Below are 27,993 nucleotides of genomic sequence, written 5' to 3'. Positions count from 1 at the left end.
TTCCAATACTCCAAAGAGATTCTATGTGTCCTTTGTAATTCCTTCCTCCCAGCTCTCCCCAGGGCTACTGTGCCACCAAAGATTCGTTTGAATATTCTTTTTCTTTTCTTTCTGGAATTGGAACTGGAAAGTTCTGCATAGGGGCAATTCCTGGTAATACTCTGGGGTACGAATCTTTGGGTTTGTTTTTGTTTTTGTTTTTTTTGTTTTTTTTTTACAAGCCAACACTCTCCCCTTCCTCCTTCCTCTATGTCTTCCTCCCCCCAGTACTCCCTCATATGCTTTTTGTCTCTGCAAATTTGGTATTTCTAGTTATCTTTTATAAGTGATATACAATTTTTGTCCTTCTGCCTCTTGCTTATTTTACTGAGCAGTGTTGCAACATCTCATAACATCATTGTTTCTTCCAAATAATATTCCATTATGTGTATTACCACATTTAGTTTATCCATTCATTTGCTGATAGACACTAGGGTAGTTTTCAGCTTTTGGCTATTGTGAATAATGCTGCTTTAAACATTGGTTTATAAGTATCTGTTTGCAACCCTGTTTTCATTCTTGTTGGTTATGTATGTACCTAGAAATGGGAGTGCTGGGTCATATATATTTCTATATTTAACTTTTTGAGAAACCACCATCTTGCTTTTCTCTGTGGCTGCACCCATTTACATTCCCACCAACAATGCACTAGCATTCCAATTTCTCTTCATCCTTTCCAACACTTATTTTCTGATTTTTAAATAATTGCCATTCTTTTGGGTGTGACTTGGTACCTCTTTGTGGTATTGATGTCCTTTTCCCTAATGGCTAATGATGTTGAGCATCTTTTCATGTATTTATTGGGCATATGTATATCTTCTTTGGAGAGATGTCTGTTCAAGTCCTTGGTCCATTTGTCACTTGGGTTGTTTATCTTTCTGTTGTTAACTTGAAAGGGTTCTTTATATATTCTGGATATTAAACCTTTACCCAGTATATGGTTTCCAACTGTTTTCTCCCATTTCATAGGTTGTCTGTTCACTTTCTTAATTTCTTTTGGACAAAAGTTTTTAATTTTGATAAAATAAAATATTTCTGTTCTTTCTTTTGTTGCTTGTGCTTTTGGTGCCGTTATGTAAGGATACATTGTTGAGTCCCAGGTCATGAGGATTTGCCCCTGTTATCTTCGTAGAATTTTGTAGTTTTAGCTCTTATATTTAGGTCCTTGATCCATTTTTTTTCATAGTTTATATTGTGTGTATTTCCTCCCTATACCACCTTATTATTAAAACCTTGTATTAGTGTCATACACTTGTTATAATTCATGAAAGAACATTCTTATACTTGTAAATTAACCCTAGTCCCTCATCCACAACAGGGTTCACTGTGTTACACAGCCCCATGTTAAATCTTCTAACTTTCATTCTAGTAATATACATGACCCACAACTTCCCCTTTCAACCTCATTCTCATATATAATTCAGCACTGTTAATTACACTCACAGTAATTTGCTGTGATCACCACCATCCATTTCCAAAGCTTTATAATGAACCTAAATAGAAATTCTGTACAAATTAAGCATAGCTCCCCATTCTTTACCCCCAAACTATGCCTTGGAAACCTATATCCTAGATTCTAACTCGATAAGTTTGCTTATTATGTTTAGTTCGTATCAATGAGAACATACAATATTTGTCCTTTTGTGTCTGGCTTATTTCATTCAGTAGAAAGTCCTCGAGGTTCATCTGTGTTGTTGTATGCATCAGGATTTTGTTCCTTCTTACTGCTGAATATTATTCCCTTGTATGTATATGCCATGTTTTGTTTATCCATTCGGCAGCTGATAGACACTTGGGTTGCTTCCATATTTTGGCGATTGTGAATAATGCTGCTATGAACATCAGGGTGAAAATAGCAGTTTGCATCCCTGCTTTCAATTCTTCTGGGACTATACCTAGTTGTGGGATTGCCAGATCATATGGTAATTGTATGTTTAGCTTCCTGAGGAACTTCCAAACTCTCTTCCACAGTGGCTGCACCATTTTACATTGCCACCAGGAATGAATGAGTGTTCCTATTTTTCCACATCCTCTCAAACACTTGTTTTATTTTTATTTAATAGTGGATATTCTAGAAGGTATGAACTGATATCTCGTTGTTTTGATTTGCATATCACTAATAGCTAGTGATGTTGCACACATTTTCATGTACATATTAGCCGTTTGTATTTCCTCTGGAGAAGTGGCTATTCAAGTCCTTTGCCCATTTTTGAATTGGGTTGTTTGTGTTTTTACTCATAAGTTGTAGGATTTCTTTATATATTCTTGACATTAAACTCTTATTGGATATGTGGTTTCCAAATATTTTTTCTCATTAGAGTAGGTTGTCTTTTCACTTTCAGGATAAGGTCCCATTCATTTATTTTTTTCTTTTGCTCCTTGTGCTTTGGGTATAAAGTCTAAGAAACCATTGCCTAACACAAGATCCTGAAGATGTCTCCCTACATTTTCTTCTAGGAGTTTTATTGTCCCGGTTCTTCTAGGAGTTTTATTGAACCGGGACAAAAAAAAAATGTTTTGAGTTCATTTTTGTATGAAGTGTGGGATGGGGTCCTCTTTCATTCTTTTGTGTATGAATGTCCTGTTTCCCAGCACCGTATGTTGAAGAGACTGTTCTTTCCCAATTGAATAGACTTGGTAGCCTTGTCAGAAATCAAATGGCCATAGATGCAGCAGTCTATTTCTTACTCTCATTTCAATTCCATTAGTCAATATGTCTCTCCTTGTGCCAGTACCATGCTGTTTTGACCACTTTAGCTTTGTAATAAGCTCTGAAGTCAGAAAGTATGAATCCCCCAGCTTCCTTCTTCTTTTTCAAGACGGCTTTAGCTTTTTCAGGCCCCTTACCCGTCAATGTAAGTTTAATGATTGGCTTTTCAATTTCTGCAAAGTAGACTATTGGAATCTTGATTGGGGTTGCATTGAATCTGTAAATCATTTTGGGTAGAATTGGTATCTTGATGATATTTAGTCTTCCTATCCATGAACACAGTATATCCTTCCATTTATTTAGGTCTTTAATTTCTTTAAGCAGTGATTTGTAGTTTTCTGCCTACAATTCCTTTACACACTTGGTTAAATTTATTCCTAGATATTTGTTTCTTTTAGTTGCTACTGTAAATGGAATTTTTTTCATGATTTCCTCTTCAGTTTGCTTATTACTAGTGCATAGAAACACTACTGATTTTTGAGTGTTGATCTTCTACCCTGCCACTTTTTGCTGAATTCTTTTATTGGGTCTAGTAGCTTTGCTGTAGATTTTTCAGGATTTTCTATGTATAGGATCATGTCATCTGCAAATAGTGAAAGTTTTACTTCTTCCTTTCCAATTTAAATGCCTCATTTCTTTTTCTTGCCTAATTGCTCCCATAAGAACTTCCAGTACTATGTCGAATAACAGTGGTGGTGTATTGCAGTGTCTTCAACTATTATTGTAGAATTATTTTTCCCTTCAATTTTGCCAGTTTTGCCTCATGTATTTTGGTGCACTGTGGTTAGATGCATAAATATTTATGATTGTTTTTTCCACTTGGTGGATTGCCCCTTTTATTAATATATTGTGTTCTCCTTTGTCTCATAACAACTTTTGACTTAAAGTCTATTTTATCCAATATTATTATAGCTACCGCGGCTCTTTTTTGGTTACTGTTTGCATGGAATATCTTTTTCCATACTTTCACGTTTTATCAGTTTGGGTTGTTGGGTCTAAGGTGAGTCTCTTGTAAACAACATATAGTTGGATCATGCTTTTTTTTTAATCCATTCTGCCAACTTGTGTCTTTTAATTGGTGGAGTTTATCCAGTAACATTCTGTGTTGTTATTATAATGGCAGTACTTCACCCATTTTATTCTTTGGTTTTTGTATGTCATTTTTTCCCCCAACTCTCTTACCCTTTATTGCAACCTTCTTTTCTGTATAATTGATCTTTTGTAATGTATGTGACTGAAAAGCTTTACCTTTCATCATTGAGTATGATATTAGCTGTGGGTTTTTCATAAATGTCCTTAATCATGTTAAGAAAGTTCCTTTCTATTCTAACTTTTCTGAGTGTTTTTATCAAGAAAGGGTGCTGGATATTGCACCTTTTCCTTCATCAATTGAGATCATCATATGGTTTCTTTTTTCCTTCATTCTGTTTTTTTTGGTATATTACATTCATTTTTGTATGTTCAATCACTCTTGCATTCCTGGGATGAATCCCACCTGGTCATAGTTCATAATCTTTTTAATATACCATTGGGTTCACTTGGCTAGCATTTTTAAAGGATTTTTGTATTTGTATTCATAAAGGAAATTGGTCTGTGATTTTCCTTTCTTGTGATGTCTCTACCAGGCTTAGGTATCAGAGTAATGCTGGCCTCATTAAATGAATTAGGATGTGTTCCTTCATTTTGAATTCTTTGAAAGAATTTGAGAGGATTGGTATTAATTATTCTTCATTTTTGTTTGGTATAATTCACCAGTGAAGCCATCTGTTCCTGGACTTTTCTTTTGTGGAAGGGTTTTGATTATTGATTCAATTTCTGTAGTTACTACAGGTTTATTGATGTTTTCTATTTTTTCTTAAGTCAATTTGGGTAATTGATCAATGTTTAGGAACTTATTCATTTCTTCTAGATTATCTAGTTTATTGGCATACAGTTGTTCATAGTAGTCTCCTATAATCCTTTTTATTTCTGTAAGATCAGTAGTGATCACTGTTTTGTTTTCTGATTTTGTCTCTTCTCCTTTTTTTCTTTTTCATTTTAAAGTATGTTAATTTTATTGATTTTTTTTTTCAAAGAAACATTTTGTTCTGTCACTTTTTTTCTGTTCTCTATTTGATTTATCTCTGCTTTAATCTTACTTATTTCCTTTCCTCTGATAATTCTTGGTTTACTTTGCTTTGGTTTTTCAGTTCCTCAAGATGTAAAGTTAGATTATTAATTTGAGGTCTTCTTTTTCAATACAGGCATTCATAGCTATTAATTTCTCTCTGAGCACTGTCTGCTGCATCTTGTAAGTTTGGGTATGTTGTGTCCTTGTTTCCATTTCTGTCTAGTATTTTCTAATTTCCCTTGTAATTTCTTCTTTAACCTATTGGTTGTGTAAGAATGTCCTGTTTAATTTGCATGTATTTGTTAATTTTCCAGTTTTCCTCTGGTCATTGATTTCTAGTTTCATTCCATTTTGGTCAGAAAGGTTACTTTTTACAATTTTATTATTTTATTATTTAAATTTTATTTGGACTTTTCTTGTGCCCTAACATATGGTCTGTTCTGGGAATCCATGTGCACTTGAAAAGAATGTGTAATCACCATTGTTGACTGAAGTGTTCTGTATGTGTCAGAACTAGTTGACTGATAGTGTTGTTCAGGTCCTCTATTTCTGTATTGATTTTCGGTTTATGTGTTCTTTCAAGTGTTCAAAGTGTTATATTGAAATATCCACTTGTTATTGTAGAATTGTTTATTTGTCCCTTCATTTATACCAGTGTTCATTTCATATATTTTGGCATTCGTTTTTAGGTGCATGTATGTTTATAATTGTTAAATCTTCATGTTGAATTGAGCTTTTTATTGATATATACTATCCTTCTTTGCCTCTTGTAACAGGTTTTGACTTAACATCTGTTTTATCAGATATTAAAATAGCCACTCCGGCTGTCTTTTTACTATTTGCGTGAAATATTTTTCCATCCTTTTACTTTCAGCTTATTTGTACTATTCGTCTAGGATGGGTCTCTTATAAACGGCATGTATTTGGGTCATGTTTCTTTACCTATTCTGTCAATCTTCCTTTTAATTGGGGAGTTTAAACTATTTACATTTAGGGAAACTACCATTTGATAAGGCAAAATTTACTTCTGCTATTTTGCTAATCATTTTTTGTAAGTCTTAAATCTTTTTTGTCCCTCCTTTCCTCCATCAGTGCCTTCCTTTTTGTTTAGATGGTCTTTTCTAAGGAGCAATTTTGGATCATTATTGGTACTTATACCTGATATCTTTATTTCTTCATCCTGCATTGAGATACTGTTTAGGGTCCTTTCCTTTAACATTGAGGACTTCCTTTACTATTTCCTGTAAGGCAGAACTAGTTGGTAATGATCTCCATCAGTTTTTTTCCCCCTACTTTCTATTTTTATTGAGATATAATTCACATATCATAAAATTAACCCTTTAAAATGTGCAGTTTAGTGGCTTTTAGTATATTCACAAGCATGTACAACCATCACTACTATCTAATTCCAGAATATTTTCATCATCCAAAAAAGAAACCCTGTACCCATTGGCAGTTACTCTCTACTGCCTCTTCCCCTGGCCCCTGACATCACTACCTACTTTCTGTCTCTGTGAATATTCTTATTTTGGGCATTGCGTATAAATGGAATCATGTAGTCTTTTGTATCTGTCTTCTTCCACTTAACATAATGTTTCCAGAGTTTGTCCATATTGCAGCATCTATCAGGACGTCATTCCTTTTCTTTTTTTAATGCAATTTTATTGAGATACATCACACACTATACAAACCATCCGAAGTATAAAATCAGTGACTCACAGTATCATCACAAAGTTGTGCATACATCCCCCTGATCAATTTTAGAACATTTTCATTACCCCAGAAAACGAATAAAAATAATAAAGAAAACCCAGATCATCCTATATCCCTTACCTCCCCTATTATTGACCCATAGTATTGGTGTGGTACATTTGTTACTGTTGATGAAAGAATATTAATGTATTACTGTTCACCATAGTCCATAGTTTGCAATAGTTACATTTTTCCCCCATATACCCCTTTATTATTAACTCCTTGTAATAGTATCATACATTTGTTCTAGGTCACGGAAGAACTTTTTTTATATTTATACAGTTAATCACATTCATCATTCACCACAAGATTCACTGTGGTATACATTCCCATGTTTTAACCTGCAGCTTTCTTTCTGGTGACATTCATGACTCTAAACTTCTCCTTTCCACCACATTGACACACCATTCTGTATTGTTAAGTATTCTCACAATAACGTGCTATCATCACCTCTATTCATTTCCAGATGTTTAAGTTCAACCTAGTTGAACATTTTGCATTTATTAAACAACCACTCCCTATTCTTTAGCCTCATTCTATATCCTGGTAACCTATGTACTGTATTTTATGTCTATGAGTTTACATATTATATTTAGTACATATCAGTGAGATCATACAATATTTGTCCTTTTGTGTCTGAACTTATTTCATTTAACATAATGTCCTCAAGGTACATCCATGTTGTCACATGCTTTAGGACTTCATTCCTCTTTATTGCTGAATAATATTCCATCATATGTATATACTACATTTTGTTTAACCATTCATCAGTTGATGGACACTGCGTTGTTTCTATCTTTTGGCAATTGTGAATAATGCTGCCATGAACATCAGCATGCAAATGTCTATTCATGTCCCTGCATTCAGACCTTCTGCGTATATCCCGAGTAGTGGGATTGCCGGGTTGTAAGGCAACTCTATACTTACCTTCCTGAGGAACCACCAAATCGTCCTCCACAGCGGCTGTACCATTTACATTCCCACCAGCAGTGAATAAGTGTTCCAGTTTCTCCACATCCTCTCCAACACCTGTAGTTTCCTGTTTAATAGCAGTCATTCTGGTAAGTGTGAGATGATACCTCACTGTGGTTTTGATTTGCATTTCCCTTAATAGCTAGTGAAGCTGACCATCTTTTCATGTGCTTTTAGCCATCTCTATTTCCTCTTTGGAATAATATCTACTCATGTCTTTTGCCCATTTTCTTTTAATTGGGTTGTTTATCTTTTTATTGTTGAATTGTAGGCTTTCTTTATATTCTTAGCAGATATGTGGTTTCCAAATATTTTCTCTCATTGACTAGGTTGCCTTTTACCCTTTGACAAAGTCCTTTGAAGCACTGAAGTATTCGATTTTGAGGAGCTCCTGGTTATTTTTTCTTTGGTTGCTTGTACTTTGGGTGTAAAGTCTAAGAAACTGCCGCCTTTCACTGCATCTTGAAGATGTTTCCCTACATTTTCTCTAGGAGTTTTATCATACTGAGTCTTACATTTAGGACTTTGATCCGTTTTGAGTGAGTTTTTGTATAGGGTGTAAGATAGGGGTCCTATTTCATTCTTTTGGTTATGGATATCCAGTTCTCCCAACATTTATTGAAAAGACTATTCCATCCCAGTTGAGTGGACTTGGGAGCCTTGTCAAAAATCAGTTGACCATAGATCTGAATGTCTATTTCTGAACTCTCAGTTCGATTCCATTGATGGATATGTCTGTCTTTATGCCAGTACCAGGCTGTTTTGATTACTGTGTCTTTATAATATGATTTAGACACAGGAAGCGTGAGACCTTCTATTTCTTCATTTTCAAGATGTTTTTGGCTATTCAAGGACCCTTACCTTCCAAATAAAATTGATAATTAGCTTCTCCATTTCTACAAAATAGTTTGTTGGAATTTTGGTTGGTATTGCATTGAATTTGTAGAACAATTGTATATAATTGACTTCTTAATGACATTTAGCTTTCTAATCCATGAACATAGATCATCCTTCCATTTATTTAGGTCTTTGGTTTTTTTTTTTAGCAATGTTTTGTAGTTTTCTGTGTACACATATTTTACATCCTTGATTAGGTTTATTCTTAGATATTTGATTCCTTTAGTTGCTATTGTAAATGGAATTTTTTTCTTGGTTACCTCCTCATAGAACTTATTACTACTGTATAGAAGTGCTACTGATTTTTGCTTGTTGATTTTATATCCTGCCACTTTGCTGAACTGTTTTATTAGCTCAAGTAGCTTGTTACCATTTTTTCAGATATTTCTAAATATAGGATCCTGTCATTGGTAAGTAGGACAGTTTTACTTCTTCCTTTCCAATTTGGATGCCTTTTATTTCTTTTTTTCTTCCCTTATTGCTCTAGCTAGAACTTCTAGCACAATGTTGAATAGCAGAGGTGATAGTGGGCATCCTTGTCCTGTTCCTGATCTTAGAGGGAAAGCTTTTAGTCTCTCACCATTAAGTATGTTAGTTGTGAGCCTTTCATGTATTCCCTTTATCATGTTGAGGAAGTTTCCTGCAATTCCTACTTTCTGAAGTGTTTTTATCATGAATGGATGCTGAATTTTGTCAAATGCCTTTTCTGCCTCAATTAAGATGATCATGTGGTTTTTCCTTTTGATTTGTTAATGTAGTGTATTACATTAATTGCTTTTCTTGTGTTGTGAATCACCCTTTCATACCTGGAATAAAACCCTCTTGATCATGGTGTATAATTCTTTTAATATGTGTTGGATTCAGTTTGCAGGTATTTTGTTGAGGATTTTTGCATCTGTATTCCTTAGAGAGATTGGTCTGTAGTTTTCTTTTCCTGTAGTATCTTGATCTATTTTTGGTATTAGGGTGATGTCGCCCTTATAGAATGAGGTCAGTTGTGTTTCCTCTTCTTCAGTTTTTTGGAAGAGTTTGAGCAGGAATGGTATTAATTCTTCTTGGAATGCTTTGGTAAAATTCCCCTGTGAAGCCATCTGGACCTGGGCTTTTCTTTGTTGGTAGGTGTTTGATGACTGATTCAATCTCTTTACTTGCGATTGGTTTGTTGAGGTCTTCTGTTTCTTCTTGAGTCATTTTGGTTGCTCATATGTTTCTAGGAATTTGTTCATTCATCTACGTTTTCTAGTTTATTGGCAGACAGTTGTTCATAGTAACCTCTTACGATCTTTTTTATTTCTTTGGGGTCCCTGGTAATGCTTCCCTCTCATTTCTGATTTTAGTCATTTGCATTTTCTTTCCTTTTTTTTTTTATTTTTTTTTATTTATTTTTTGGTCTTCGTCAGTCTGGCTAAGGGTTTGTTGATTTTATTGATCTTCTCAAAGAACCAACTTTTGGTTTTATTGATTCTGTCTATTGTTTTGTTTTGTTTGCTTCCTCCATTAAATTTCTGCTCTAGTCTTGTTCTTTCTTTCTTTCCCCTTGCTTTGGTATTAGTTTGCTCTTCTTTTTCCAGTTCAGTCAGGTCGTTAGTTTTGCCTTTCTTCCTTTTTAAGGTAGGCATTTAAGGCTATAAATTTCCTTCTCAGCACTGCCTTCTGCATTCCATACTTTTTTTATTTTCTGGGATGTCTTAATTTCTCCCTTTCTCACTTTTCTCAGGTATGCTATTTTTAGGTAACAGCTTTTTCTTTCAGCGCTTTTAAAAAATGACCTCCCACTGCCTTCCAGCCTCCATGGTTTCTATCAAAAAGTTGGATATTAATCTTACCAAGGATCCCTTGTATAACATGTTGCTTCTCTGTTGCTGTTTTTAAAATTTTGTCTTTTGTTCTTGGCATTGGATAGCTTGATCATATTGTGCCTATTTCAGTCTGTTTGGGTTCATTCTGCTTGGCATTCTTTGAGTATCTGTATTTGTATGTCCTTATCGTCCATCAGATTTGGGAGGTTTTCTGCCATTTACTTTTTCAAGTATTTTTCTGGCCCGTTATCTCACTCTTCTCCTTCTGGGACTCCGAAGATGTGTATGTTGGTACACTTGATGGTGTTCCACAGGCTTTTCAGGTTCTGGTCCTTTTATTTTCTTTCTACTCCTTGTCCTGGACAATGGCATTTGTTTTGTCTGTGAGTTCACTTTTCTTTCTTCTGCTTCCACCAATCTGTTCTTGAAGTAATTTCTATCCCTTTACTGAAGTTCTCATTTTGTTCATATATTGTTTTCCCAGTTTTCTTTAGCTCTTTGTCCATGTTTTCCTTTATTTCGTCATTCTTGTTTGTGAGGTTTGTTCTAAGACCTTTGATTAGTAGTTTCACAGACTGTCCTTCCTCCATAATATTTTCCATCAAATTCTTATTTTCCTGTGACTGGGCCATATTTTCCTGTCTCCTTGTATGTTTTGTAACTTTTTTGTTGAGAACATTCTGATTATTATGTTGTCACTCTGGAAATCGAGTTCTCCCACTCTTCGGTCCGCCAGACTAGGAAGAAGAAGGAAAAAAGGAAAGAAAGAAAGAGAGAGTGGGGGAATAAAGAAAAGAAAAAAAAAAAATACTAACAAGCAGAGAACCCCCCCCCCCCGCCAACACAGACACCTACACATGGGGAAAAAAATAATAATGCTCACTGCCTCTCCAAATCTTATGTGCCAGTATGAAGCCAAAAGCTGCTACTTTCAAGGCCAAAACCTTAGGCCAGTGTTTCTGCTTGTCCTCCAGGATCTGTCAGACTCAAAAATATAAAAAAAAAAAAAATAAAGAAAAAGAGGTGCAGTGGTTCTTTATATCTCTGTAGATGCTGGTGTAAGGCCAAAGATGCTGCTTTTGAGAGAAACTGAGATGAGCTTCTGCACAAGGCCTTCAGGGATTGCCAGACTAACCACAGGAAAGAGAAAAAAGAAACCCAGCCAATGAAAAAGTTCACTGAGTCTTCAAGTCCTGGTAGATATTTTTGTGAGGACAGAAGCTGCTGTTACATAGACAGCAGAAACTGAGGACAGCTTCCGTGATGGTCTTTCAGGGATTCCCCAGATCTTCTGCTACCCTCAACTCCAACTTTTAGAGGCGGCTTCCTCTGACAGCCCTGGGCCCAGTCCCCTGCTACCAGAATCTGGGCTGCATTGATGCGCCTAAAGCTGTGGGGCTGAACAATAAGGACTGGTCAGTGGTTTGTGCTTTCACTGAGAAAAGCTGAACTCTCAGCAGCCTCTGGCTTCTGCTGGGATTCCTGTGGTTGTTGTAAATGTCCCTTCTGGTTCCAGGATTACTGCCTAGTTAATTCCAGTCTGTTTTTCCTGCTTTTTCATTGTTCTAGTCAAGGGAACAATTTGTAAAACTTCCTGTTCTGCCATTTTGTGCCTGCATTGACCTGTTTGCATTTCAGTTTTATATAAATGGAATGATAGAGTATGTCTTCTTTTTGTCTGTTTTTTTTCACTTGGCATAGTTACTTTGATATTCGTTCATGTTATGGTATATATTAATTCATTTCTTTCTGTTGCTGAGTAGTGTTGTGTAGTATCAATGTATATTCACAATTTATTTATCCATTCATTTGTTGATAGACATTTGAATTTCCATTTTTCATCTATTACAAATAAATCTGTTATGTACATTTGTTTACAAGTCTTTTTGTGAGCATATGCTTTTCTTTCTCTTGGGGAAAATAACTAGAGTTGGAATGGCCAGACCATAAGGTAGGTGTATGTTTAACTTTTTAAGAAGCTACAGCTGTAGCTGTTTTCCAAAGTGGTTGTATCATTTCTACATTCCTACCACCAGGAGATGAGAATTTCCATCTTTTCACATCTTTACCGATACTTGATAGGATCAGTCTTTTTAATTTTTGACATTGTAATACATGTGTAGTAGTATCTCATGAGTTTAATGTAAATTTCTGTAATGAGTAATGATATTGAGATCTTGGCATATGCTTATTGGTAGTCAGTATATCTTCTTTGGTGAAGTGTCCTTTCAAATCTTTTTGCCAACTTGTTTTTATTGGATTGTTTCTTATTCTTGAGTTTTGAGAGTTTTTATGTATTCCGGATACAAGTCTTCATTCTCTCTGTGCTGATTTGGATGTATTATGGCCCCTAAAATGCCATTATCTTTGATGCAGTCTTGTGGAGGCAGACGTATTAGTGTTGATTAGGTTGGAATCTTTGATTGTTTCCATGGAGATATGACTCAATCAACTAGGCGAGACCTTTGATTGGGTAATTTCCATGGAGGTGTTAACCTATTCTGGGTGGGTTTGAGTTAAATCACTGGAGCCATATAAAGGGCTGACAGATAGAAGGAACTCAGAGCAGCTGTGAGTGACGTTTTGAAGAGAAGCTCACTGCTTGCTACAGCCAAGAGAGACATTTTGAAGACAGCCACCGAAAGACTTTTGCTGACACTTTAGTCCAGAGAAGCTAAGAGAGGATAAATGCCCCAAGAGCAACATTTTGAAGAATGCACAGGAGCTGAGAGAGGGACTGGAACTCAACCCGGAGCAGATGCCAGCCACGTGTCTTCCCAGCTAACAGAGGTTTTCCGGACACCATTGGCCATCCTCCAGTGAAGGTACGCTAACGTTGATGCCTTACGTTGGACACTTTATGGCCTTAAGATTGTAACTTTGTAATCAAATAAACCCTCTTTATAAAAGCCAATCCATTTCTGCTGTTTTGCAAAAAGGCAGCATTAGCAAACCAGAACACTGTGCCTGTGTTTTTATTCCCTTACCAGTGTCATTTGAAGAGCAGAAGTTTTAAATTTTAATGGGCTCCAGCTTATCAGTTAGTTTCTTGTATAGATCTTGGTTTTGGTGTTGTATCTAAAAAATCTCTACCTCAATATCACAAAGATTTTCTCATATTTTTAGAAGTTTTATAATTTTAAGTTTCACGTTCATAGTTTCAGTCCATATTGAGTTAAAATTTATACATGCTGCAGGGTATATTCAAAGTTCATTTTTTGTATGTGGATATATACACTTCATTTGTTGAAAAGACTGTATTTTTTTTTACCGAATTGCCTGTGCATCTTCGTCAGATGTCAGTTTTCCATGTGTATGGATCTATTTCTAGACTCTATTATGTTCTTTTGATGTATTTGTTTATTGATGTCAATACCACACTGTTACGATAAGTCTTAAAGTCAACAACTTTTTTACTCTTTATCAAAATTGTTTTGACTCTTCTAGTTCCCTTGCACTTATTTCCATGTGAATTTTAGAATCATCTTGTCAGTATCTATAAAAAAATTGATTGGGATTTTGTTGAATCTATAGTTTGGCAAGAATCAACATCTTAACAATATTGAGACTTTTGACCCTTGCACAAGTTATATCTCTCTATTTGTTAAGATCTTCATTAATTTCTCTTAGCAATATTTTGTAGTTTTCAGTGTGCAGACCTTTCATGTCTTTTGTCAGATTTATTCCAGTTATTTTGTATCTTTTAATACCATTTGAGTGGTATTTTAATCACTTCAATGAAGTTAGTTATTTTCTACTACTGAGACAGTTTTTCTTGTTTGGTGGGAACAGGACACTGTTCCTTGCCTTGTGTGCACACTGGGCACCGATCCTTCTAATTCATGAATTCTTCTTGGGGTTGATATTACCCACAATGGGTGAACTATTTTTTCCCCCCAAGGAAAGTAGTGAAAATACCTGAGATATTACAGTGGTTTATGGCCCTACAAAGGGCTGAAGTTTATAAATAGATAAAACAGTAAAATATTGTTAACAAAATTTCACGGGGGAAGAGGGTGCAATTAGGAAAAAAAAATGTCTAAAAGATCTCCTGGGGCAGAGGATAATAATGAAAAACATGTTGAGAAAGCTACTCTAAATCATTTTGAATGATTTTTTCACCACCTTTAGGTAGTTAATTTTCTTAGACATGTGTTGCTCCATACTCAAGTCTACACTTGAAGGGGATAGTCTCTGGGATTCTCTTTGTACTGCTTGTACTCTCCTCTTTGTTACTCTGGAGAATTCTAGTTCTTTAACAAGTCCTCAAACTGTCATCTCTGTCTCCTCAGACTTGGGGAATATGTCAGTTTCCATCTGTGTTCCCCTTCCTTGCGCCCACAGTCTCGATATTCTCGAGGCACTAAATTAGGTGAATCGTAGGATTTGCCTTGTTTGTTTTCCATCTCTTAGTGATGATCATCTTTCTTTGCCTGATGTCCAGTATGATAAAAACTGTTGTGTTTTTATTTTGTATGGTTTTCTGGGAGGTTGTTTCAATTCAGTTCCTATGAATCCATCTTGACCAAAACAGAAGTCTGTGTTCCTCTCCTCAGCCAGTTTTTGTTCTTTGTTTTTTCTTTTTGTCTTTTTTTATTGCTTTTTTCTTTTCTTCAGCCAGTTTTGATTTTTAGTTTATACATCTGATTTTGCTGGTCTCCCTAGCCATTTATGACAATACATAAGTAGTAAGTTTTGTTTTTTCCAGTGCCTTATTAGCTAAAGCGGAAGTGGGTAATGTATGTTCCTTGTCTGTCAGTTTTTGGAGTTCTCCATTTTCAAATATCTGAATATTGAAATAATTAAGAGGGCACTAATATATCTTGATTCTGTAATTAGTAACATGTAATTTTGATGCTTCTTGTTTGTCTTTCAGTCTAGAAATAGAAACTTGGTTCTACAAAGTTGGCTCCCAAGAGAAATTGTATTGCTTCACTTTTCTTTTGCTTTTTGTGTCATCAACCATGTCTTTGAAAGAGAAAGAACACAAATTAATCTATTTCTCATGAAATAGAGAGATGGATGGCTTTATATAATTTTACTTTCCTGTCACTCCACAGATTAGCCCCTGCAAGGAATAAAAGGTAATGAAATCCATGAAAATGTTATTGTTTCAGTAACCATTGTTAACATGTTATTCCTAATCATACACCTTAGCAGGTACAGTGCTCTCTATACTTTCAATCATCATGAATTAGGCTTTTCGTAGATGAAGAAACAGATGTACACGATGCTTTCATTTGCCCAAAATCAAACAGTTTTTAGGTGGGGGAACCAGGATTTGAAATCAGATCTGCCTAATTCTCAAGCCTGTGCTTTTGAATTTTTACAACACTGGAGGATCTTCCTCCTGATCAGTTTAATGCTGGCTATTTAACTTGGTAGCTGCTTAATTTGGGGGCACAATTGATTTTCAAATTGATAAGTAAAAGTTGAATTTAGTATGCTGTCTAAGCAAGGCATTTTTAATCTCCTGTTTTATCATTTTAGTTCTGCTGAAGTGCTAGGCCTTGCTTTTTTGCACAACGGTGTTGATTCCTGTGATTTGGGGGAGTAACCATGTGAATTGTTGGTAATTTCTATATCAAGTGTAAGAGTTGAGTAGTGATGACAAAATGGTTATGGTGAAGAGCTGGAGATGGAGCATATCCAAGGGCAGAGATCATTGGTATACTCATCAAATAGATGTGTTGTTTAAAAATGATATGGCGGATTAAAAATGGCTGCAACTTTTTGTCAACCACCCCATTATGAGATGGCCCTTATTTTCTCTTCCATTGAATTTGGGGTGGTCAGGTGACTGCTTAAACAATAAAGTGTGGCAGAAGTGACACTGTGCAAGTCCTGGGCCTATCCTTTAGGAGGTTACTAAATAAAGCTTTTTCCCCCCTTGGGAACTCTCAGGTACCATGTTCTGAGAAGCCCAATCTACATGTAGGGTCAACAGTTTCAGCCTGAATTTGGCCAACAGCCAACAAACATAACATGCTAGCCATGCGAGTGACCCATCTTAGATGTTCTAACAATATAAGGAGTAGAACTACTACTCAGTTGAGTCCAGTGAATATCACAGAATCATCAGAGGTTTATTGAGATAATTTACAAATCATGTAATTCACCCATTTAAAGTGTATAATTCAGTGGTTTTTATTATATTCAGAGTTACAAACCATCACACAATTTTAGAACATTTTCATTACCCCTTCTCTCTCTCTCTGTCACACACACACATATACACACACACACAGACACACAATCCCATACCCATTAGCAGTCATTCCCCATTACCTCCCACCTTACCCAGCTCTACTTTTTAACTTTATAGATACGTCCATTCTGGACATTTCATATCAATGTAATCATACAGTATGTGGTCTTTTGTGACTGTTTTCTTTAACTTAGCATGTTTTCAAGGTTCATTTATGTAGTAGCCTATACCAATACTTCATTTGTTTTAATTGGCAAATATTCCATCACATTTACTTACCATATTTTTTAATCCATTTATTAGCTGATAGACATTTAGATTGTTTTCTCTTTTGGACTATTACAAATGCTGTTGTTGTGAATATTTGTCAGTGCGTTTTTGTATGGGTATATGTTTTATTTGTCTTAGATATATACCTGGAATTGAATTGCTGGGTCATATGGTAACTCTATGTGTTAACTTTTTTAGGAGCAGACTGTTTTCCAAAGTAGCTGTACCATTTTACAATCCCAGCAGTGTATGAGGATTCCATTATCTCCACATCTTCACCAGCATTAGTTATTATCTGTCTTTTATTTAGAGCTCTTCCTCCTTTGTTACAAGCAGGTGCTATAAACAGCCACTTTCTGGCTTATGTCTTCTAGGAGTGAACGGATTAAGCCATTTTTAATCGGTGTTTTTCTGTACTTGTAAAGAAAATCTACAGAAGGATACAAATAATTCTTTAGAATACATACTTATTGCATTGTTCTTTTACAGACATGTTTGAGGAGTCACCTAAAATCTCCTTGTCTACTGTCATCCAGTGTTAAAAACTAACCATGTTCCAATTGCTTTAGGTTTTGAACCACTGTGCTACTATTTGACTTTAATTTTTTCTGTCTTTTTATGGTTTTGATAATTCAAGTCAGCAAATATTTGAGCATCAGTTGTGGTTCTGGCTCGGTATCCCTTAAAGCGTAGATTGCATTTGCTGTGGTGAAAAGGATAGGGTTTATAAAGCATCCATTACTTTAAGGTCATTATTTGAGATGAAGGGTTTTTTTTTGATGTTTTAAAAATTTTAGCTTGACTAGCAGAATTAGATCATTTTATAGTATTTAAAATATAGCTGATTACCTGTTATGTATTCATTGGTGAATTGTCTGGTGTGTAAGCCTTTTTGGGAGGCCGGGGTGGTGGTGGTGGTGGTGGTGGTGGAGTTCCTACATGGGTATCAAGACCAGCAGCCACAGATTGGGTTTAGTGGAAAATTAGGATCCCTGCAGGGACAATCTAGTATGTATCCTTGAATTAGCACTAATGCTTACAAAAAGTGTAGCACTACTCTGTAAGCATATCATTTTGAGTTTACACAACTGGTATAGTGTTCTGGACTTTGTTCTGTTCTTCACTTTTTTTTTTTCTTTCCAACTCATAGCACTAATGTTTTAAAGCTTTTACTGTTGTATAAGCCTTCTTTGCTAAGCATTGTTGGAAGCTTCAAAGTTCAGACCTATGCAGTTTCTCAGGTACTTAAATATATACAGTCCTAGCTGTATAGTTTATCTAAATGGGTGGAAGGAAAGATAGCATGCTTATAACTTTCCTTAGCTGTACCTTTTCCTCTCTGTGTGAATATAGAAAAAGAATATAGAGTTATATAGTTTATAGGCTAATTATGGTTCTCTTCTGTGTGTGAAGCTAGATTTCATCTTCTTCAAGAGAGGGAAAATACAGCCGTCAGCCCAAATTGCTGATCAGTTTACTTGCAGCAGTTTTGTTGCTTTCAAGATTCCCAAGTTACATGTGGTTAAGCCTCAGATAATCAGGACTTGAACTGATTGTTTACATTTAATTAGTTGGTTGTCAGTACAGTGTTTTGGTAAAGAGCAGGGACTGTGGAGGCAGTTTCTTCATCTTTAAACTAGGAATAATGCATGCTAAACTATGTGATAATTTTGAAAAGTAACATGTGTCAAGTGCTTAATTTAGGACCTAACATAATAAAGATCTGTAAGGTTGCCCTCTTTTTTTTGAGATATGCTCCCCTTTACTGTGGAAACTACCATGTTTGTACAACATGACTTCTTTCCCTACACTCAGTTAATCAGTACACAAATGGTTATCTAACCCAAATTGAGCCAATCAGTATATTCTTTTGGGGTGTTAGAATTAAGAATCATCTGTTTTGGCTGTTGAAGTTCTAAGAGTAAATCTCAGGAGCTCTAATGGCTTTGTTTCCTATCGTTAGGATAAAGTGTTTTATGGTGTACACAGAAAAAGAAGCTGATACACAGAGAAACAGAGACAAAAGACAGAGTTCTGAATGTTTTCAAGTCTTCAGTTCAGTTGTTCTTGTGGCTTAGTCATGTGTGCCTTTCCTTTCCTAAATTTGATTGCTCAGTGCTTAATTCTAGGAGACACTCCAGTGCCTAAATTAATTTGGCTTTGTCACTTGCACTCAAGAATTCTAACTTATAAATGTTCAATAAATAGTAGCTTTTAGGGATGATAATAGAAAGATAGACTCCTTTGTTGGAATAATTTACCGTTATTTCAGTTCGCTAAATGCTAGTGATTTTTTGTATCACAGTCTAAAACCTTAAGATTCCACAGGAGGTTTTCAAAGTATTCCTTGGGGAAAAAATCATCGCCTACATCTTGGAACTGGTTTTTAATTGCATTTATGTATCAGTTGTCTATCAGAGGCAGTTCTAGAATATGCTTTATTCTAGGGCCCCCAAATCAATATAGAAGCCTTCTTCAATCTGCAACACATTAGAATGTCATTGATTCATGCCAGAATTTCTCCACTAACATCGTAATTGGTTTAGACCTCTGTATTAGTTAGGGTTCTCTAAGGAAACAGAATCGATGAGAGATATCTATGAATATAAGATTTATGAAAGTGTCTCATGCAACTGTGGGTATGCATGAGTCCAAATTCCATAGGGCAGGCAGCAAACCGGCAACTCCAATGAATATGTTCAGTGAACTCCTCAGGAAATCTACTGGCAACTTTGACTAACTCCTCAGGAAAACGCTTCACTGGTCAGCCGAAGAAGTGAAGGTCCTCTGTCTGTCTCACTTAAAAGTCTTTAACTGATTGATTGGATTAAATCTAGCTAACTGCATTCTCTCATTGTGGAAGACATGACCTTTGTTGATGTCATCAGTCACAGCTGCAGCCAATTGACTGATGATTTAATAAACCAGCCTGTTGGTTTATTAACCAGCTACAAACATCCTCGCAACAACTGTTAGGCCAGTGCTTGCTTGACCAGACAGCTGGGTACTATCACCTGGCCAAGCTGACACATGAACCTAACAATCACAACCTCTCTAGTGCCTATAAGGTATGTGGCTATGAGGAGGTGCTGTGAGGAGATTAAATTAGTTTGCTTTCTCTAGATCCTTATTACCTAAGTATGAAACCATAATATAACCCAAAACTAAGCAGTGAGAAGATTACCGTCTGAATGGAGCACAGGCTAGAGATATCTTTCTGGAATGACATGGTCATGTAGGTTTTGTGAAGGAGAGAGAAATTGGGCTCAACCTTGAACAGTAGAGGGATCTATAAGAGTAAGCACTCCTGGACAAAAGGAATAAAGATGTGAAGATGAAAATGTGCCGTTTATTCTGGCAGTAGAGGTTATTGTGGTTTCAGCTACAGGTTAGTGGCTTTTGAACATCAGGTTTAAGAGGTGGAGGTGATTGTGGCAGTGAGTGTGATTGAGCAAAGTAGCAAATGATTCCATGAACGTGAAATTGTCTTCCAGGTTTAATCTGCATGCAAGTAAAATAAACCATTTGGGTTTCTGATTTGAGGATAAGAGGGATAAGGTTCTAGAAGGGTAGAAGTAATTAATTTACAAATAAAGTTAATTAAAAACACACTCGAAGGATTTTCCAAAGAGCATGCCAAAATAATCCAAGTTTCTCTTGTTTGATGTAGGTAGAGACATCCACCAACACCATATAAAACTGTATTCCCAAGGTTGAAGTTCACCATGGGGCTTCCCTCAGTTCAGGGTCTTATCATTACTTATATAAAGGGTAGAGGGAGTGCATCTGTTAAGTACTAGGAGAGAAAAAGCCAAGTGGAGAGGGGCAACAAAGAGAGTGACCGTTAGTAAATGGGGAAAATAGAAAAAAGGAAAAAAATTTACCAAAAAAATTATGCCAATATTGATAAGAAAAAGGAAAGTCAGGTCACAGAATGTTTTGAGGGAGAATGATTAGTTTTAAGCATGCCATGTGTTCTGGTTTGCTAATGCTGCCGTTATGCAGAATCCAAGAAATGGATTGGCTTTCATAAAGGGGGTTTATTAAGTTAAAAATTTACAGTTCTAAGGCCATAAAAGTTTCCAAACTAAAGCATCAACAAGAGGATACCTTCGCTGAAGAGCAGCCAATGGCATCTGGAACACCTCTGTCAGCTGGGAAGGCACATGGTTGGTGTCTGCTGATCCTTTGCTCCAGGATTCTGATTTCAAAATGGCTTTCTCCAAAATGTCTCTGGCTTGTCTCTCTTAGCTTCCCTGGAGCAGACTCTGGGCCAGCACCTCCAAATGTCTCCAAGCAACTCCAAGTGTCAGTGTCAACTCTTAGGTTCTTTCCAAAATGTCCCTCTCAGCTGCTCACTGCTACTTCTGTCTGTAAGCTCTCTTATAGGACTCCAGTATTTTAGTTAAGATGCACCCTGAATGGGTGGGGCCTGCATCTCCATGGAAATAATTTAATCAATCATCTCCACCCCAATTGACAGACTAATCAGTCTGCCATCACAAGGTTGCATTAAAGAATATGGCTTTCTGGGGGACATAATATATCCTAACCATGATAAACAGGTAGTGGAGAATTATAGGCAGTATAGTAAATTAACAGCATGGTCCCTGGAGTGCAACAGCCTGTCCTTGAATCCTGATTCTGGATCAGGATTGCCTTGACTTACCTTGAGTAAATTTCTTAAAAACTTTTCTATGTCTCAGTTTCCTAATCTGTAAAATAAGGAAATACATTCTTTTACTTAAACCTATGAGGTAACATGTTTAGAGGAGTCCTGGCATAAAGAAAGCACTATATAAAAATGTTAGTTGTGATTTGGCAGTATCACTGTTCTTCCTAAGCTTTTGTAGCTAATATACCCAAGCACTTTCAGGACCTGGGCAAGAGCCAAATTATTGAATTGAGTCACTGCTGTGAAAGTCGTGATTGACTCCATAAAAGTAGATGAATTGGCCACCCCCTTGGAGCCCGGAGTAGGCCCTTCTCCTGCCATTGGTGCCTCCTGAGCCAGGGCCTGTGCTCCCAGGGCCCTGGGAGCAGCCTGTGGCATGGTGGCCAGCGGGGAGCACAGGGATGCAGGGGCGCCCCACCAGTACATGTTTCTGCTCCCAGAATGTTTGAAAGATGCTCCAAAGAAGATCAAAATTGGGTTTATGTTTGTAAAATTGGCTAACCCATGTTCATGGAAAGGAGCCATGTACTTGTTCAATATGTGTCTGCGGTAGCTGTTTGAAATAAAAGTTTTCAAGGAAAAACACCACTCTTGGTTTATAAGTCAGTTGGTTCAATCAGAAGGACATCTCCACTTTGCCACACTATTGGATCCCTTATTTCTCGTTCTCCGCAATCTCGAAAAGGCTGATAAAGAGGGAAACTTTCAGCCACTAGATCAAGTAGTGGTGGATGACGTATTTCTGAATTATGTCTTGTTGCTGCAGTTCCCTGAACTTGAGACGTTACTTTGCTATGTGATAGAGGAAAAAGAAATAGACAGCAAAAAATGTTACAAATACAGCAAAGAGAAGACATTAAAGTGGCTGGAAAAAAAGGGTTAATCAGACTACAGCAGCATTAAAAGCCAGTAACATCAGTGTTAGAGCCCAGGTACAGTCAGCTGCCTTTTTTTTACTGGTGACCAGGTGTCCAGAGATAAGGAAGAGGATTATATTTGTTATGCCCATGGTCTGATATCTGCATACATTTCTAAAGAATTAAGTGACGACATCTAAATACTTAAAGCTTCCAGAACCCTTGCCTTCATTGACACACCCTCCATGAAAGAAATTAAAGTTATGAGCCTGTAGAAGCAGAAGATTATTACACTAAACACTAAAGATTTTAAGACTGAAAAAAAAAGTAGCAAAATGACAGCAGCTCAGGCGGCTTTGGTTGAAGTTGACAAGCGTGGAAGGAAAAGTATTGACACTTTTAAAAATGTTTTGAAAATATTTGAAACTTTGAAAGTGAAAACTAGCAAAAATTTATGTCTGCTTTTTACGTATTGTGTTATTGTCTTTCTTTTCTGCCACTGTAGTTCCTGATCCTTAATTGCCACCCTTTGGGGCAGGGGGCGGGGGGATGCCCAACAAAGATTCCGAAGGGCAGTTTTCAAATTCACGTCAACATTTCTTTGTATTTGATTTTTGTATTCCTGAACAAAATAGGGAAAAGTAATTATATAACTTCATAGCTGGTGGCCTTTGGAAACTTGTTTCACATGACAAAAAGTAGTCAACTGAATTGAATTAACATATAGCAGCACAATTTCCTGAAATTAAAATGGGACAGTATTTGACTGTATTCCTGTTATTTTATACAATTTTGTCACACATTATCTATAGCAATACTGCAATATACTGAGAGAAACCAAATAACAAAGCTCTCAGGTAAACTCTGATCTTTCAAAAGCCTTTGGTTTTTGGTAAAGCTTTTCTTTGGTGTTATTTTTCTGTTTTTAGGAGTGTATGTATGTGTAGAAAATACATAAAATATAAAACAAAAATTGTAATCTCTCAACTTTTCATTACCCAGAGATAAAATCGTATATTTTCTTGGAATACTAATTTTAATAAAGGAATAGTTTCAGTAATTTTATAATTTCACATATATATATTTCTTGGACAACATTATTTTGTGAGCATTCCCCCAGGCTACTAAGTATTCTTCCTAAAATGCTGTTTTAATGACAGGATAATTTTCCATTATTTGGATATTTGATTACTTGATAACCATGACCCAATTTTGAACATTTAATTATTTCCAAATTTTCATGGTTATAAATAATGTTGTGAAGAATAAGATTATATGTAAATATTTGTCCACATCTTTTATTGTTTCCTTAGACTGTACTTATGGATGTGGGCTTACCTGGATTAGAAATAATGAAGTTTTTCCAATTTTTGGTAATGTATTTCACAGAAAGGTTTTAGGATATTGCATTCTAGCAAATAGTGTGTGTGTATTCTTATTTTATTCAGTGTCACTTTGTTAGCTTTGTTATGTTTGCCAAGTAAATGGAAAAAAAGGCATTTTTTAAAAAGTAGGTGATTTTAAGTATTTTTCCTTGTACAAATTGTCTCACTTTGTCATTTCTAACTTTACTTTTATTTCCTATCCTCTATTCTAACTTGATCCTGAAATTGGCATTGTTAAAACTTCTACAGAAAATGTTGAGAATGTTACAAATATAGTCTTAGTCCAGATTTAACTTAAAGTTTAAGACTTCTCCTTAGATCTGATACTTTTATTTCCCTGTGCTTGGAATCCACCATGGATTATCTTTTTTCCTCATAGCTTCATGGGCTCTTCTGTGGTTGTCCACACTTGGCCTCATGTTTTGCAGACTGCATTTAGAGTTCACCATAGCACAACATACAAACTCAAGTTTAATTCAGGGTATTTCTGGCCACTTTTTAAACTTATGTTTTGAAGAAATGATAGGCACATCAGGAATTGTAAAAATAGTACAGAGAAGCCCTGTATTTCCATCATCCAGCTTCCTCTAATGGTGACATCTAACACAACTAGTAGTATATTATCAAAACCAGGAAATTGAAGTTGGCACAATACAGTCCTTACTGTATTGCAGTTTTTGTATGCAATCATTGAGGGGTAGTTGGAACAGATATCTTTGTGTATACTTCTGTGAAATTTCATCACATGTATAGATTTGTAAACCTAGCACCTCATTCAAGCTACAGAACTGTTCTGTCATAACAGAGAACTCCCTCATGTTCTTGTGTAGCTCTTCCATCATACACCATTCCTGCATATGACTGTGGCTTAAGCCCAAATTGGTTAGCAATCACTGGTCTCATTTAATCCCTCTAATATGTTTTATGTTTCTTCTTTAAGGATAATTGCTTATAAAAGCCATAGATATTTTTTGTTTGCTTTTATTTGAGGTGAGGCATTGGAAGAGGAGGAAGACTTAAAATCACTTTTTTTTTTGGTAGTCCTAATCATATGCACAAAATATCTTTTCAAAACATTTACATAAGAACTGTAAGAAAAATGTATCTCCTTCAAAGTATGTGATAAGAAAACATGTTATGAAATGAGTTTGAAAACTGTTTTGAGTCTAGTGAATGTGTATTTAATAATTATAGTTGGAATTATTTTGGAATACTACATTGAGGTGTAATAGTTTCTAAAATATACTGACTCACTATCTGAGAACTTTTTTAAAAGCATCTGGTACTTGTGGTATGGGAAATGTTTTTAGGATTTTAGTATTTTTATTAAAATGCTTTTCAGTTCATTGTGAAATAACTTATTTTAAATTATTTCTCTGTTTTTACTTTTGAAGTATTTGTATGTTAAGAACTGCAAACAGTAGAAAAGGCCATAAATAACTTTTTCACACTTAAACCTTAATCTGCCAGCTATCTTTTCTATTTCTTGAGTATCCATTCAGAGATATTTTATGAATATTCAAGCTTAAATGTCTATAGAACCTCCTATATATTGTTGCTCCAAACTTGAATTTTTCAATTAATACTGTGCTTTAGAGATTATTCCATTAATATGAAACAGCCCTATTCCTTATTTTAAATTGGAAGTATAGTGTTTTATGTGTATGGTTGTACAACTAGAAGACTGCTCATCTGAAGTTCTCATAACTGTTAGTTGGTAAGCCAATGAAAGTCTAACTCAGGGATTCATAAAAAAGTGGTACGTATCTTAAAGCTTTTCATTGTGACAAGGTATATTCACTAGACAATTGTTTGACATTGGTGCAAGGCCTTTGTGTTGATAATGGAAATCCACTGACATGAGTTCCATGTCATTTTTCTTGTGTAGACCATATCCACAATGCATTATTACTCATTTTGGGTTTCATTCAAGTTATGTGAGAACTGAGACACTAGAGAAACAGTCTCAGGGCAGAATTCCTCATATGTTTACTTTTTACCTTAGTGTTTCAATTGTCTTTGCTGTACCCAATTCAATAGCACTTTTTGTGTAGCTTCTCTTCAGTGAGCCCTTCTGTAGTATTTAACCTAGTGATCATAGAAACAATTGCTTTTTAAAATTCTGTTTCATAAATTTAAATACTATTTAATTAAATCATGTATTATAACAGGTACAGTTGATACAGACAGTTGTGGTAACAAACACATCTTGCCCTTGATAAACACCCAGTGGTTGGAGCAGTAGTGTATGAGCTTATTACCGGTAGCCTCCTAGTCAAAATATGTGGCTTGCCAAAGTCACCAGTCTTTACTCAGGAAACAAGAAATATTGGTTAATCAGGTGAGTCAGTTAATGAAGGTTGGTTAAAAACTTCTTATGTTCTCTAATTTCAGTTAATCAGTCCTCTGTTGGTGGACATTTAAATTGTTTCCGGCCTTTTGCTTCTTACATGAATTAAATACATATACATAATCATTTTGTCTGTTCACATTAGGAATGTCTTTATCTGAAAAATTCCTCAAGTTGGAATTAATGTGTCTAAGGGGATGTCCAGTTTTTCATGTTAATAAATTTTGCTTAAGTGAATCAAATTTAAATATTTTGTTGCCTGATTTTTGATATTTAACTACAGTGGTGAAATAAAAATGATTAAAATTTTTCTTTAGAAATTAACCCAGTTTTCCTTTTTTTTCCTTCAACTTCATTTGTAGAAGATAATGTTTATGAGTCATATATGAGTCATTAATAAGATTCAGGGCATTGAGTCAGAGAATTCCAGGCATTTCTCACACATAAATGACTCACTTGGTGTGTATGCTGTGTGTGGCTTATCCTGTGCAATAGTTATGTTTCTCAATTTGACTAGGTCTGATCATAGTTAAACACTCTAGGGAAGTTTGTGGTACTAATGAGTAACACTGAGAAAAGCATTAGACAAAGCATCCTTTTATTAAAAGGACTGAATTGGGCATTTAGCTTTAAATAAATCCAGACGTTATAGTGGTTCCCTGTTAGCTTTTTCAACAACTATTTGTTGAGTAGTTTCTGTGCACATCATTCTGTTTGCTGGGAAATATATTGGAATAAAAATCATAGTCATGGAAATTAATTGTGGTTACAGAGACAAGAACGCTTCTCTTACAACAATTTAACATTAATGGCTACTATACCAACCTCTCCTTACTAGAGTACCTATCACTATTGTAAGTACAAAAACAATGTCACAAATATATTAAAATTATTTTTTTAAATGTATAACGAGATCATTGTTATATGTTGCATACATTTTGATAATGCCTCTATCTAGTACAGCTAAGCTTTTTTCAATTGCCTGTGGATATTTTAAACCTCTCTTTTGCCTAGGAATGTTTTTCCTAATTTGTTCTCATGGCCCGTCTAGAAGATTATCACTCAACAAAGTAAATTTTTCATTTTTTAAATCTTTAAAGGTATTGGTAAAGACCTGGAAATGTGATACCTATTTTAATAAGTTTATTTCTCTTAATAATATGTGGAGTTGTGTGGTCTAGGCTGGTGGAGCACCTGTGTTCTATGATACCATTCAGGATCTTATTTCTTAACAGTCTTCTAGGATACAGTCCTACATGATCAAAGCTGGCTTGGTTTCACATCTATCTGTGAGAAGTGGGAAAGTATTGATCCAGCTTTAGGGAAGTCTTTAAGTTGGTGATGACCTGGAAGTTGTGCACATTATTTCCACCCACTTACCTTTGAGTCACACTAAGTAACATAACTTTAAAGGAGGCTAGAAGTGAATTATCTTGTTGGGTGGCTAAATGACCAGTTAAAACTGTATTCCCACTGACAAAAAGGAAAACAGTAGTGGAAAACAACTAACCATCTGCCAAAATCCTTTATCACAATTGAATATAAATTTCAAAATAACTGTTTCTAAATGAATAGCTTTTATATGCAGCCAAGTCAGCAATACTCTGTTGTAATCTTAAATGGAGTGTAAGTTAAAAATCCCTGAATGTGTTTTTACCCTGAGATCTTGCTTCTCAAACTGGAGAACATTGTCGTTTGGGGGGAAGAGGTACATGAAAGCCATACATGAAATGTAACATCTCTTCCTGGAGGAAGAGTTGGAGGAATATGTATTTTGGTATTAAAATAGACATGAATATATTTTGGAGCTGAAGCAAAATTGGCAGGAATTTCAAGAAAATCCTTAGACTGCTTTAAGGTTTTTGTTGCTGTTGTTGTTGTTTTTCAAATCTCCAAAGATGTTTTCTCTTTTTGCTACTTACGGGAACTCCAGTGGGAATATTTGATAAGTAAATTTTTAGGTTTGTTT

General features: G+C 35.5%; 1 protein-coding gene and 1 pseudogene across 7 annotated transcripts in view; both read left to right on the top strand.

Annotated features, from left to right (window-relative positions):
- The window catches only part of ANKRD28 (ankyrin repeat domain 28), a 224,628-nt gene that overhangs the window by 68,993 nt on the left and 127,642 nt on the right, over window positions 1-27,993 (top strand). The window lies entirely within an intron of this gene.
- LOC119541438 lies at window positions 21,375-22,538 on the top strand (annotated as a pseudogene).

Source organism: Choloepus didactylus, chromosome 1, assembly GCF_015220235.1.
Source record: "Choloepus didactylus isolate mChoDid1 chromosome 1, mChoDid1.pri, whole genome shotgun sequence".
Classification (NCBI taxonomy): Eukaryota; Metazoa; Chordata; class Mammalia; order Pilosa; family Megalonychidae; genus Choloepus; species Choloepus didactylus.
This window is presented reverse-complemented; position numbering and strand designations above follow the sequence as displayed.